We start from the raw sequence: 13,842 nt of genomic DNA, 5'->3' as shown, positions 1-13,842 counted from the left end.
TGACCTCGTGCTCCGCCCACCTTGGCCTCCCAAAGTGCTAGGATTACAGGCGTGAGCCACCGCGCCCGGCCCGACTCCTCGTTAAATGCAGATATCAGAGACTTTCCCTTCCCTTTCAGCATTTTTCCCCAGGCTCACCTTCCGACTTCTATCATGTGTAGTTTCACTTTTACACAATCAGGATGGAAAACATTTACATTCAGTCTTTTGTGCTTTGTCTGTAAGTTGATTCCAAGTTGAAATCAGCAGGGACTACTTCCATTCACTATGTAATTATGCAGAGCAAAGGCAAGCCATAAATTATAATTTATATAAATTAATTTATTTCCTTTCTTGTTTAGGGTTTTATTGGCTTTTTAAAATTATTATGAAAGCTGTTATGACAAAATATGAGCAAAGGAAGCCACTTTTCGCCTACTGACAGGAAATAAAGTGGGTTTTTTGTTTTACAAGGTCACTTAACCAATGTCAATGGATGTAAAAATTCAAAGGGAGATGAATAAATTCAAATGTTATTTTTGTATTTATTTATAAAAATAAATAAGAATAAATATAAATTTCATATTTATTATAAAAATAAATATAAATTTAAGATATTTGATAACTTATGGGACGTCTCAGTTTGTGCTTTAAAAAGGGCGCACGGCGAGCAGCGGCGGCGGCGCAGAGAGGCACAGCAGAGCTTTTCCTGGTTTCGGATTCCAGGGGCCGGATGGTGAACTCCTCCCTGCAGCGATCCTCAAAAGCCAGGGCTTTGCCCGGGAGAAGAAAGGGGATCAAAGCCAGCGTCACCGTCCACGCCAGCCGCACCAGGCCGCTCCTCAGCCTGCACAGCCGCAGCGGCCGCAGCAGCGAGAGTTCCAGGGTCTCCCTCCGCTGCTGTAGTAACCGGGGCCCGGGGTCTCGGTGGTGCTCCTGACGCCCCTCGCGCACCCCGATGCCCCTCGCCCACCCCTGAAGATTCCGGGTAGGCGAGGGAATCGTCAAAGGGATCACAATCTTTCAGCTAACTTACTCTACTCCTATGATCGGCTGAACGTAACAGAGATTCTAACGTCCAACGACAAGACGAGGATTCTCAACTGGTCCGTTCTAGGCTCACAGATGCCAAACGCATTAACTGGCGAGCCGTGCTGAGCGGCCGCAGCCTCTGCATCGAGATCCCTGGCGGTGCGCTGTCCCAGGGGAGCGAGGACAGCTTTGCAGTTCTCCAGCACTTAGCCGAGGAGCAGCTGCGCGCCGACCATGTCTTCATTTGCTTCCACAAGAACCACGAAGACACAGCCACCTTGCTCCGGACCTTCAGCTTTTGGGACTTTGAGATTGTGCGACCGGGGCATCCCCCCTTGTCCCCAAGAGACCCGACGCTTTCTTCATGGCCTACACGTTGGCGAGGAGGAGTAGCGGCCGCGGCGGGGCTGGGCATCGAGTTCCTGGGGCTGCCCCGGCGTCTGCCGGGTGAGTGGGAACGGTAGACTCGCTCATCTTTCCTGGGTTTGTCCACATGTTGTAACTGTGCAAATGAATGCTAAAAAGGAAAAAAAAAAAAAAATCAGCCCGGCATGGTGGCGCATGCCTGTAATTCCAGCTACTTGGGAGGCTGAGGCAGGAGAATTTCTTGAACCCAGGAGGCGGAGGTTGCGGTGAACCAAGATCGTGCCGTTGCACTCCAGACTGGGCAACAAGAGTGAAACTCCGTCTCAAAAAAAAATAAAAAATAAAAAATAAAAAAATAACGAAAAGAAAAAAAACAGAAAAAAAGAAATGAAAATTGAGGCATGATATGTTGGAAGATATAAGTGCCATTAATAGAGCAGAATAAGAGGGATCAGGAATGTTGGAGAGGGAGGATTGTAATGTTAAATAAATTAGGATTTTGATGTAGAATTTTAATTTTATTTAGAATTATTATTTGTATTACAGTAAGATAAAAATAACGAGATTGGAGTTAAATTGAATCTATGACTCTGAAAAGTCTCATTCAGTCAATGAAATGGTTAAATGTTTGCTTTGTTTTTGGCCCTGCTGACACCCTATGGTCACTGAAGATGACACTTTGCAGCCCTGGTGCCTAAATCCTCCATGAAAAACCTTCATGAAAAGAGCGGCCAGTGCCAAATCTCCAGGCAGAGAAATGCCTGATACATTTTGTAACTGATGGGAAGGAGAAATTTTGGAGGGATTTCAAGTATAATGTTTGGGGAAGCAAACAGGGTGGTTGCAGGAGTCAAACGGGAAGGTCTAAGAATAAAGTTTTCATGCCCAGGGACAGTCAAACCATGACAGGTTGAATATGGAAATCAATGCCTATCACCAACTGGAACAAGTTAAATCTATATATGCACCCTGAATCCAGGATAATATGAAATAAAGAGATGTTAACATGAGGTATGGTTAAAATATCGTTACAATGTAGAAGTAAATTATCAATATATGTTTATAAACATTTGAGAATATTATTTATTAAGTCAAATTATGAAAGTTCCACCTTACAGCTATGGTCATGACTTGAGTAAACAATCACAATTATTACCATTTAAGGAAGCACTGTCCAATAGAAATAAAAATGTGAGGCAGTGGCTCACGCCCGTAATCCCAGCATTTTGGGAGGCTGAGGTGGGCAGATCAAGAGGTCGGGAGATCCCGACCATCCTGACTAACACAGTGAAACCCTATCTCTACTAAAAATACAAAAATTAGCTGGGTGTGGTGGCGGGCACCTGTAACCCCAGCTGCTCGGGAGGCTGAGGCAGAAGAATAGCTTGAATCTCATACAAGGTCTCCTCCTCTTCCTCCTCTTCTTCTTCTTCTTCTCCCTTTCCTTCTCCCTCCCCCTCCCCTGCTCCTCCCCCTCCCCTGCTCCTCCCCCTCCCCTGCTCCTCCCCCTCCCCCTGCTCCTCCCCCTCCCCCCTCCTTCTTCTTCTTCCTCCAGGGTCTTGCTCTGTCACCCAGGCTGACATACTGAAGTATACTGGCATAATCATAGCTTACTGCAGTCTTGAACTCCTGAGCTCAAATAATCCTCCCACCTCGGCCTCCTGAATACCTGAGACTACAGGTGCACAACAACATGTCTGGCTAATTTTTACGTTTTTTGTAGAGACAAAGTCTGCCTATGCCTAGGCTAGTCTTAAACTCCTGGCCTCAAGCAATCCTCCTGCCTCAGACTTCCAAAGCACTGGAATTATAGGTATAGGCCATCATACCCAGCTTTGTACTAAGTCTTTGAAATCTGGTGTGTATTTTACTTTTTTTTTTTTTTTTTTGAGACAGAGTTTTACTCTGCTGCCCAGGCTGCAGTGCAGTGGCATGGTCTCGGCTCACTGCAGCCTCCACCTTCTGGGTTCAAGTGATTCTCCTGCCTCAGTCTTCTGAGTAGCTGAGATTACGGGCATGCACCACCATGCCCAGCTAATTTTTGTATTTTTAGTGGAGACGGGGTTTCACCATGTTGGCCAGGCTGGTCTCGAACTCCTGACCTCAGATCATCCATCCGCCTCGGCCTCCCAAAGTGCTGGGATTACAGGCGTGAGCCACATGCCCGGCCAACTCTTCTCAATTTGTATTAGTCATATTTCACTAAAACTGTGATGCTGGCATAAAGACAGACATATTGCTATATGTGGCCACAGGTTACCATATTGGACAACACAACCATAGGGCCTGAAAAATTAGGTGCTTGCCAGGCACAGTGGTGTGCACCTGTAGTCCCATCTACCCAGGAGGCTGAGGTGGGAGGATCACTTGAGCCCAGGTGTTCGAGGTTGCAATGAACTATGATGGCACCACTGCATTCCAGCCTGGATGACAGAGGAACACTCAATCCATGCTTATTGTGATAACAAATTCCCCATGTATCCAAGTTGTAAAGAAAGGTAAGATGTACCTAATGAAGATGTGGGCTTCATAAGAAATCACAGAAATATCTGTTTATAATGATAGCCAATATTTATTTAGCACTTTATATGCACCAGGCACTGTACCAGGAGCTTCACAAGGGTTACCTCATTTATGTTAATCCTCACAACACCTAATAAGAGAATAATAATGGCTGATATTTACATAACACTGTTCTAGACATTTTGCATATATTAACATATTTGATCCTCAGGGAACCCCATGATGTAGTTTATACTACTTTTCGATTTTAAAGATGTGAGACACACAGAGTTTAACAGCCTTACCTAGTAAGCACAGAGCCAGCCATCTGTGTACATATATTTTTTAAATATACATTATTATTTTTCTTATCTTAGAGAAAAGTCATATTGAATGATTTGATTTCAAGTACATTGTTTGAGCAAATGAATCAAAGATCATTTTATGCTGTTGAATGATACATGGCCATAAAAGATGTTGTGATTGTGCAGTACTTGTTTTTGTTTTTGTTTTTTTGTTTTTGAGATACAGTCTCGCTCTGTCGCCCAGGCTAGAATGCAGAGGCATGATCTTGGCTCACTGCAAGCTCCACCTCCCGGGTTCACGCCATTGTCCTGCCTCAGCCTCCTGAGTAGCTGGGACTACAGGTGTCTGCCACCATGACTGGCTAATTTTTTTGTATTTTTTGTAGAGAGGAGGTTTCACCATGTTGACCAGGATGGTCTCCATCTCCTGACCTCGTGATCTGCCCACCTCAGCCTCCCAAAGTGCTGGGATTACAGGTGTGAGCCACCACGCCCGGTCGGTACTTGTTAAATTTTATCTTGACCTTTGAATAAGATAAAGCAATCCTATCAAAACTCACTAAACTCTTTAGGACCCCCAAAAGGCCTATGGAACAAATAAACCCATGAGAGATGAGCCCTCTTTTCTGATGTAATAGCCTTGGGGGAGGCCGGGCTCGGTGGCTCAAGCCTGTAATCCCTGCACTTTGGGGGGCCGAGATGGGCGGATCACGAGGTCAGGAGATCAAGACCATCCTGGCTAACATGGTGAAACCCCGTCTCTACTAAAAAAATACAAAAAATTAGCTGGGTGTGGTGGCGGGCGCCTGTAGTCCCAGCTACTCAGGAGGCTGAGGCAGGAGAATGGCGTAAATCCGGGAGGCGGAGCTTGCAGTGAGCTGAGATCTGGCCACTGCACTCCAGCCTGGGCGACAGAGTGAGACTCCGTCTCAAAAAAAAAAAAAAAAATAGCCTTGGGGGAGATGAACCAGAAAGCTGCTGAGCCTGCTCTAATAGGCACAAACAGGGAAGGAAAAATCTCATAAAATGTTGTCTTGGGCTTTTCAACTTTTTCTGGACAGGATTCCAGTACTATTAAGGCATATCTCAAAATGGTCCCTAATTTCATGTCTGTGGCCAGTCATGACTGTTTTAAGGACACCCTGAATTATAAGAATAGGTAATGGTGCCATCTCCTTCTACGGAAAAGCATTTTTAAAGCTTTTTGTCTTATAAAATATCAATCCTAAAATTTATGTGAAATTTCAAGAGACCCTGAATGGCCAAAACAATCTTTAAAAAGAAAAACAAAGTTGTAGGTTTTGCACTTTCTGATTTTGAAACTTTTAATGAAGCCACAGTCACTAAAACAGTGTACTTCTGGCATAATGACAGATATATAGACCAACAGAGTAGAAATAGAGCCCAGAAATAAACCCTCCCATATATGATCAAATGATTTTTGGCAATGGTGCCAAGTATCTTCAATTGGGAAAGGACAGTCATTCAAGAAATCGTTTTGGGAAAACTGGATATCCACATGTAAATAAATAAAGTTAAAAGCTTACCTTATGCCATATACAGTAATTAATTCAAAGACCTAAAATAATTAGATCAAAGCCCTCAAATAAGAGCTAAAACTATAAAACTTTTAAAAGAAAACATAACATTGTTCATAATGATTGTTCATGACATTGGATTTAGCAGTGATTTCTTGAATATGACACCAAAAGCACAGGCAACAAAAGTAAAAATAGATAAATTTAAAACTATGCTGTAAAGGACACAATCGGCCAGGCACAGTGGCTCACACCTATAATCCCAGCACTTTGGGAGGCCGAGGCGGGCAGATCATGAGGTCAGGAGATCGAGACCATCCTGGCAAACAAGGTGAAACTCTGTCTCTACTAAAAATACAAAAACTTACTCGGACGTGGTGGCGGGCACCTGTAGTCCCAGCTACTCGGAGGCTGAGGCGGGAGAATGGCGTGAACCTGGGAGGCGGAGCTTGCAGTGAGCCGAGATCACACCACTGCACTCCAGCCTGGGCGATAGACTGAGACTCCATCTCAAAAAAAAAAAAAAGAAAGAAAGAAAAAAGGACATAATCAGCACAATCAGGGTGAAAAGGCAACCCACAAAATAAGAGAAAATATTTGCAGTCCTATATCAATAAGGGGTTAATATCCAGAATATACAGAGAGTTCTTAAAAGCAAAACAAACAACCCAATTAAAGGGGCCGGGCGTGGTGGCTCAAGCCTGTAATTCCAGCACTTTGGTAGGCTGAGGCGGGAGGATCACGAGGTCAGGAGATCAAGACCATCCTGGCTAACATGGTGATACCCTGTGTCTACTAAAAATACAAAAAATTAGCTGGGCGTGGTGGCATGCGCCTGTAATCTCAGCTACTTCAGAGGCTGAGGCAGGAGAATCGCTTGAACCCTGGAGGCAGAGGTTGCAGCAAGCTGACATCATGTCATTGCATTCCAGCCTGGGCGACAAAAGTGAAATTCTGTCAAAACAGAAAGGAAGAAAGAGAGAGGGGGGGGGAGAGTGAGAGAGAGAGAGAGAGAGAGAGAGAGAGAGAGAGACAGAAAGAAAGAAAGAAAGAAAGAAAGAAAGAAAGAAAGAAAGAAAGAAAGAAAGAAGGAAGGAAGGAAGGAAGGAAGGAAGGAAGGAAGGAAGGAAGGAAGGAAGGAAGGAAGGAAAGAAAGAAAGAAAGAAAGAAAGAAAGAAAGAAAAGAAAAAGAAGGAAGGAAGGAAGGGAAAGAAAGAAAGAAAGAAAGAAGGTGCAGCTGCTGTGGAAAACAGTATGGCAGTTCCTTAAAAAATTAAACATAAAATTTTCATATGAGCCAGCGTTGGTAATTGGTACTTCTGGGTATATATCCAAAAGAATTGAAGGCTGGGTCTTGAAGAGTTATTTGTACACCCACGTTCATAGCAGTATTATTCACAATAGCTGAAACATGGAAGCAACCCAAATGTCCATCAACAGATGAATAGATAAGCAAAATATGGTATATCCATACTATGGAATATTATTCCGTCTTAAAAAGGAAGGAAATCCTGACATATGCTATACTATGGATGTAGCACCTTGACAACATTATGCTAAGCAAGTCACAAAAAGACAAATACTGCATGATTCCACTTATATCAGGTACTTAATAGTCAAATATATAGAGACAGAAAGTTGAATAGTGATTGTTAGGGGCTGGAGAGAAGGGAAATGGGGAGTTGTTGTTTAATAGGTATAGAGTTTTAGATTGCAAGATAAGAGTTTTGGAGATTGATTGCACAACAATGCAGATGTACTTAATACTATTGAACTATATGCTTAAAAACGGACAGATTGGTAAATTTTATTTTATGTATATTTTGCCACAATTAAAAAACAGTTTTGAATAATTTCACACTTACACAAGATTTGCAAGATTGTACAGAGAATCCTGAAGAATCTCCACCAGAGGCATTTTATCATATTTGCCTCCTTATCTCTTTATTTATCTCTCTCTCTCTCTATGTGTGTATATATATATATACACACATACATACATACATACGCACACGAATTTACACCTTGTAATTTTAGCATCCATTAATGATTCTTGCCTGGATTATTACTATAATGGCCACCAAATAGAGACTTTCCGTTGTCCATTGTTTCTTCTACATTTATTATTTGAATTCTATATTATCCTTTCCTTTCCCATATCTTTCTTTTTTTTTTTTTTTTTTGAGTCTTGCTCAAGTCTTGCTCTGTCGCCCAGGCTGCAGTGCAGTGGTGAGATCTTGGCTCACTACAACGCCATGCAGATTCAAGAGATTCTCATGCCTCAGTCTCCCAAGTAGCTGGGACGACAGGTGCGTGCTGCCACATCCAGCTAATTTTTGTAGTTTTAGTAGAGATGGGAGTTCACCATGTTGGCCAGGCTGGTCTTGAACTCCTGACCTTAAGTGATCTGCCTGCCTTGGCCTCCTGAAGTGCTGTGATTACAGGTATGAGCCACTGGGCCCAGCCTCCTGTATCCTTTTTAATTAATTTTTTATTTATATTAGTGTGGCCTTAAGGATTCTCAATTTATTCAATAAGTTATAATTCTTTATAATCATAATTTACGTTGACGACTAGATTGTCCCTGATTTGGCCAGTGGGAGCCTCTTTACACTGGCTCCTGTGTTCTTTTGACATTTCCCGTTTGTATCAGTTTGCTATGGCTGCTGTAACAGTGTATCACAAACTTGGTGGCTTAAAACAGCTGCAGTTCTCATGGTTCTGAAGTCCAGATGTCCAAAATCAATTTCACCGGACCAAAATCAAGATGTTAGCAGGGCCAGCTTCCTCTGGACTCTAGAGGAGAATTCGTTCCTTGCCTCTCCCAGCTTCCAGTTGGCACTTGGCTTGTGGGTGCACCACTCCAGTCTCTGCCTCCTGCCTTCTCCTTTTGCGTAATCTCTCTCTGCCTCTCTCTTACAAGGATACTTGTGTTCGCATTTAGAGTCCACTTGAATAATCCAAGACAATCTCCCCATCTCAAGTTCCTTGATCATATCTGCAAAGATCCTTTTTCCATATATGATAATATTTACAGAATCCAGAGATTAGAGCTTCAGGGTCCATTACTCAGCTTACTACGTCCTCATTCTTTGAATACTTCCTTTCTTCCTGAACCAGTAAGATTTTTCACTGCCCTAGTCACGACATCAGCCATTTCTCTAAGAAGTTTTGGTTTCTTTTTAGTGAAGAATGATATTTGGAAGTCAAGATGTAGATGCTAGGTGCACTCATTGCTATGGGTGTGTTGGTCTTGCAAGTTCTTTCAGTAGGACAAGGAAACACGTTATCAACTAGGAAAAATATGTCTGGATACACTCACACAATCATACGTATGATGTACATTCTGAAGTATTGTAGTGGAGTTGGCTCATATGGGCTTGCAAAAGCTGCTTGTTAAATATTCAGGAACTTTGTGGGTGGCTGTGAAACTGGTGTTATTTAATGCTGGGAGTATTTACACCATGGAAATCAGCAAATGCTACAAATTAGTGTTTTTTGAAAAATCAGAAAGCCGCTTTACCAGGACACCGCTACATATATATCATAAACACACACATCTACCCTTCTCTCTTTTTGTATATAATATATAATATTCTCACACACACACACACACACACACACACACCCCATAGGGTCACACCTCTGACTCTAATTACAGGGTTTGTTCTAGTCTTTCCCCTTTTCATGCTTATTGTCTCCAAGAGTAAGAAACCTGGCTCTCACTCTTCTCAACATATTTTCTTATTTGCTCAGTCTCCTGACCACATGGACCATTTCCTTGGCCCCATTCTTGCTGACCCTGACCTTGAGCTGCTGCCTTTGCCCTGACCCTGCCATTCCTGACCATGAAAACCATTTATTCGGCTCTGAACCTAGTTGTCTTGACCTTGTAGGTTACTACCTTGAAGGGTGGCCTGCCCCTCCACACCTGTGGGCGTTTCTCATTAGGTGGAACGAGAGACTTGAGAAAAGAAATGAGACATAGAGACAAAGTATAGAGAAAGAAAAAGTGGGCCCAGGGGACTGCCGCTCAGCATACAGAGGACCCATGCCAGCACCGGTCTCTGAGTTCCCTCAGTATTGATTGATCATTATCTTTACCATCTTAGAAAAAGGGAAGTGGCAGGATAATAGGATCATCGTAGGGAGAAGGTCAGCAGTAAGACAAGTGCATAAAGATCTCTGTGACATAAGTTTAAGGAAAAGTGCTGTGCCTTGATATGCATATGCAAACATCTCCATAAACCTTTTTAGTGCATAAAGAGCAGCATTGCACTAGCAAGTCCCACCTTTCGCCCTAAGGCGGTTTTCTCCTTTCTCAGTAAACAGAACATACAATCGGGTTTTACACCGAGATGTTCCATTGCCCAGGAACGGGCAGGAGACAGATGCTTTTCTTTATCTCAACTGCCAAGAGGCCTTCTTTCCTCTTATACTAGTCCTCTTCAGCACAGACCCTTCACGGGTGTCAGGCTAGGGGACAATCAGATCTTTCCCTTCCCATAAGGTCATATTTCAGACTATCACATGGGGAGAAACCTTGGACAATACCTAGCTTTCCTAGACAGAGGTCCCTGCAACCTTTGGCAGTGTACGTGTCCCTGGGTCCTTGAGATTAAGAGAATGGTGATGACTTTTCACAAGCATAGTGCCTTCAGGGACTTGTTTAACAAAGCACACCCTGCACAGCCCAAAATCCTTTAAACCTTGAGTCACCACAGCACATGTCTCTTGCAAGGACAAGGTTGGGGGTAGGGTCACAGATTAACAGCATCTCAAATACAGAACAAAATAGAGTCTCTTATGTCTACTTCTTTCTGTATAGACACAGTAACAGTCTGATCTCTCTTTCTTTTCCCCACATACCTCAGCCCCAGACCCGCCAGCCCAGATCACCAGGGTTGTCTCTTTGGCCTAGGCTCCACCAGCCCTAAACTCACTTAAACAAACCTTGGCCCCAGCCCTACATATTTTCTTGTTTGTCTATTCTTCCAATTAAAAACTCCCACTTCGTCATTGTTTTTAAGTGCCTGATGTTGAGCGGTCAATTTGATTTTTTCACATGGTTGGGTTAAAGATAGGGTTGCCAGCCGGGCGCGGTGGCTCAAGCCTGTAATCCCAGCACTTTGGGAGGCCGAGGCGGGCGGATCACAAGGTCAGGAGATCGAGACCACAGTGAAACCCCGTCTCTACTAAAAATACAAAAAATTAGCCGGGCGCGGTGGCGGGCGCCTGTAGTCCTAGCTACTCAGGAGGCTGAGGCAGGAGAATGGCGTGAACCCAGGAGGCGGAGCTTGCAGTGAGCCGAGATCGCGCCACTGCACTCCAGCCTGGGCAACAGCGTGAGACTCCGTCTCAAAAAAAAAAAAAAAAAAAAAAAAAAGATAGGGTTGCCAGATAAAATACAGGATGCCCAGTTAAGTTGAAATATACATACTTATATTTAAAAAGCATTTATTTATTTATTTATTTATTTATTTTTGAGACGGAGTCTTACTCTGTCACCCGGGCTGGAGTGCAGTGGCCGGATCTCAGCTCACTGCAAACTCTGCCTCCCGGGTTTATGCCGTTCTCCTGCCTCAGCTTCCTGTGTAGCTGGGACTACAGGCGACCGCCACCTCGCCTGGCTAGTTTTTTTTGTATTTTTTAGTAGAGACGGGGTTTCACCGTGTTAGCCAGGATGGTCTTGATCTCCTGACCTTATGATCCGCCCGTCTCGGCCTCCCAAAGTGCTGGGATTACAGGCTTGAGCCACCGCGCCCGGCAAAAAGCGTTTATTGTTTATGTAACTCCGAGATTAACTGGATGCCTTGTGGTTTTATTTGCTAAATCTGGCAATGCTAGTTAGAACTACAAATAAGCGGCCAGGTGCAGTGGCTCATGCCTGTAATCCCAAAACTTTGGGAGGCTGAGGTGGGCAGATCACCTGAGGTCAGGAGTTCGAGACCAGCCTGGCCAACATGGTGAAATACTGTCTCCACTAAAAATACAAAAATAGCTGGGTGTGGTGGCAGGTGCCTGTAATCCCAGCTACTCAGGAGGCTGAGGCAGGGAAAACTGCTTGAACCCAGGAGGCAGAGGTTGCAGTGAGCTGAGATTGCATCACTGCATTCCAGCCTGGGCAACAGAGGGAGACTCCTTCTCAAAAAAAAAAAAAAAAAAAAAAAAAAAAAAAAAAAACTGCAAGTAAGCATCCTTTAATCCTTCTAATCAGTCCTTGGGCCATCTGAAATACTATACTCAAGTCTGTAAGTCTGTAACTAAAGACCTCCCTGCACACACTGGGCTCCCACCCCGGCCTGCTCAAACTGTTTTTGCTTCCCTCCAAACAACAATCAGAGTTATAGACAACACAGTTTTGTATACAACTAGAGTGTTTGGTTTACTAATTAGCTCTTGTATTTTTATCTTGGAATACTCATAAAAGAGAAAAGGCAGCCTCATCAATCCTCCGGAAAGCTTTCCCTTGCTAGCAAGATGCTGGCAAGACTACTAGATGCCAGTAGTCTCCACACCATAGCATTCTTTTCGTTTCTTTCCCATTGTTCTTACCGTCTTATATTGCAAACCATCTGTTTGATAGGTTTTGTTATAGACTCATCTACAGGGTAGAATATTAAGGGTTTTTTTTGTTTGTTTTTTAACGAGGAACACTTGTTAAAGTAAAGCTACCATATACAAAGCTAACAAATACACATGCCATATAAAAATTGTTCTTGTATGTAAATAGAATGCCTCTGAATGACTGTAAAATAAACTGTTTTCAGTGGTTGCTTTCAACCAAGAGACAGGGGTGGGAGGGAGACTTATTTTTACTATTATTTGTACAGATTTTTTCAAAACCAAATACATATTCTAATTATTCAAGAATATTTAATTTTTTAAGGAGAAATTATGTATTTATGTGTGTGTCTCCCTCATAAGACAGTTAGCTGCTGCTTGAGGTCAGGAACCAGGTCTATTTCAGTTTGTATCCCGAGAGCCCAGCTCTGTGTCCAGGTCAGAGTTATAATATGGCTGCTTATGCTCTTTCTCTGTCTCTCTTATTTTTCACCACTGATTCATTTCCATTGCTATTACAGATAGTATTCAAGTTAAATTAAAATGTATTAAATGGGTCAGGCGCGGTGGCTCACGCCTGTAATCCCAGCACTTTGGGAGGCCGAGGCAGGTGGATCACGAGGTCAGGAGATTGAGACCATCTTGGCCAACATGGTGAAACCCCGTCTCTACTAAAAATACGAAAATTAGCCAGGCATGGTGGCAGGTGCCTGTAATCCCAGCTACTCAGGAGACTAATGCAGGAGAATCACCTGAACCCGGGAAGCAGAGCTTGCAGTGAGACGAGATTGCGCCACTGCGCTCCAGCCTGGGCGACAGAGCGAGACTCCGTATCAAAAAAAAAAAAAAAAAAAATTAAATGATTCAATGTTGAGATTAATAAAGTAATGAATAATAATACATTTCAAATTCAATTATTACTTAATTTAAATAAAAATAAAATAAGAAAACCTATGTAAGTATTAGAGTTTTAAAAAAATCATTTATATTAAGATATGATTTACATACAATGAAACATCTATTTAGGTGTATGGTTTGATAAATTTTTGCAAATGTATATATCCATGTAATTATGATCACAGTTAAGATATAGAACATTTCTTTCACCCCCAAAAGACTCCATTTGCCCCTTCTTCATCAATTTCTACCTCACTTCTACCTCTGGCCACTGGCAACCACATAATGATTACTTTACCATTTATGAATGGATTTTAAATAGATTTAACTATACACATTTAATTTATTAAGAAGATAATTTTATTATGAAACACAAAAAGCAAGACTGCCTATAAGAAAGTGCATATTTGATCATATCTTTGTTCCATTTTTTGCTGACTCTTTGTTATTAGAGAATAAATTTAGCATATAATATACGAAAGGAAAGTGGAGAGGCTGCCTTATCTTCAACAATAATAGCAGTTGTCATTTATTGAGCAATTATTATGTATCAAGTACCATATTAGCATGTTACATGATTCTTTTATCATTTGATCCTCACAACAACCCTGAAAGGCACGTAGTTATTATTGAAGATGCTCCATTTTACATGTGACTCT

General features: G+C 42.6%; 1 pseudogene; it reads left to right on the top strand.

Annotated features, from left to right (window-relative positions):
- Positions 1 to 638: 638 nt before the first annotated feature.
- Positions 639 to 2,678, top strand: LOC100426639 (ornithine decarboxylase antizyme 1 pseudogene; annotated as a pseudogene).
- Positions 2,679 to 13,842: the final 11,164 nt, after the last annotated feature.

Source organism: Macaca mulatta, chromosome 1 (assembly GCF_049350105.2).
Source record: "Macaca mulatta isolate MMU2019108-1 chromosome 1, T2T-MMU8v2.0, whole genome shotgun sequence".
NCBI classification, from domain to species: domain Eukaryota; kingdom Metazoa; phylum Chordata; class Mammalia; order Primates; family Cercopithecidae; genus Macaca; species Macaca mulatta.
Note: the sequence above shows the minus strand (reverse complement) of the source record. Positions and strands in the feature narration are given on the sequence as shown.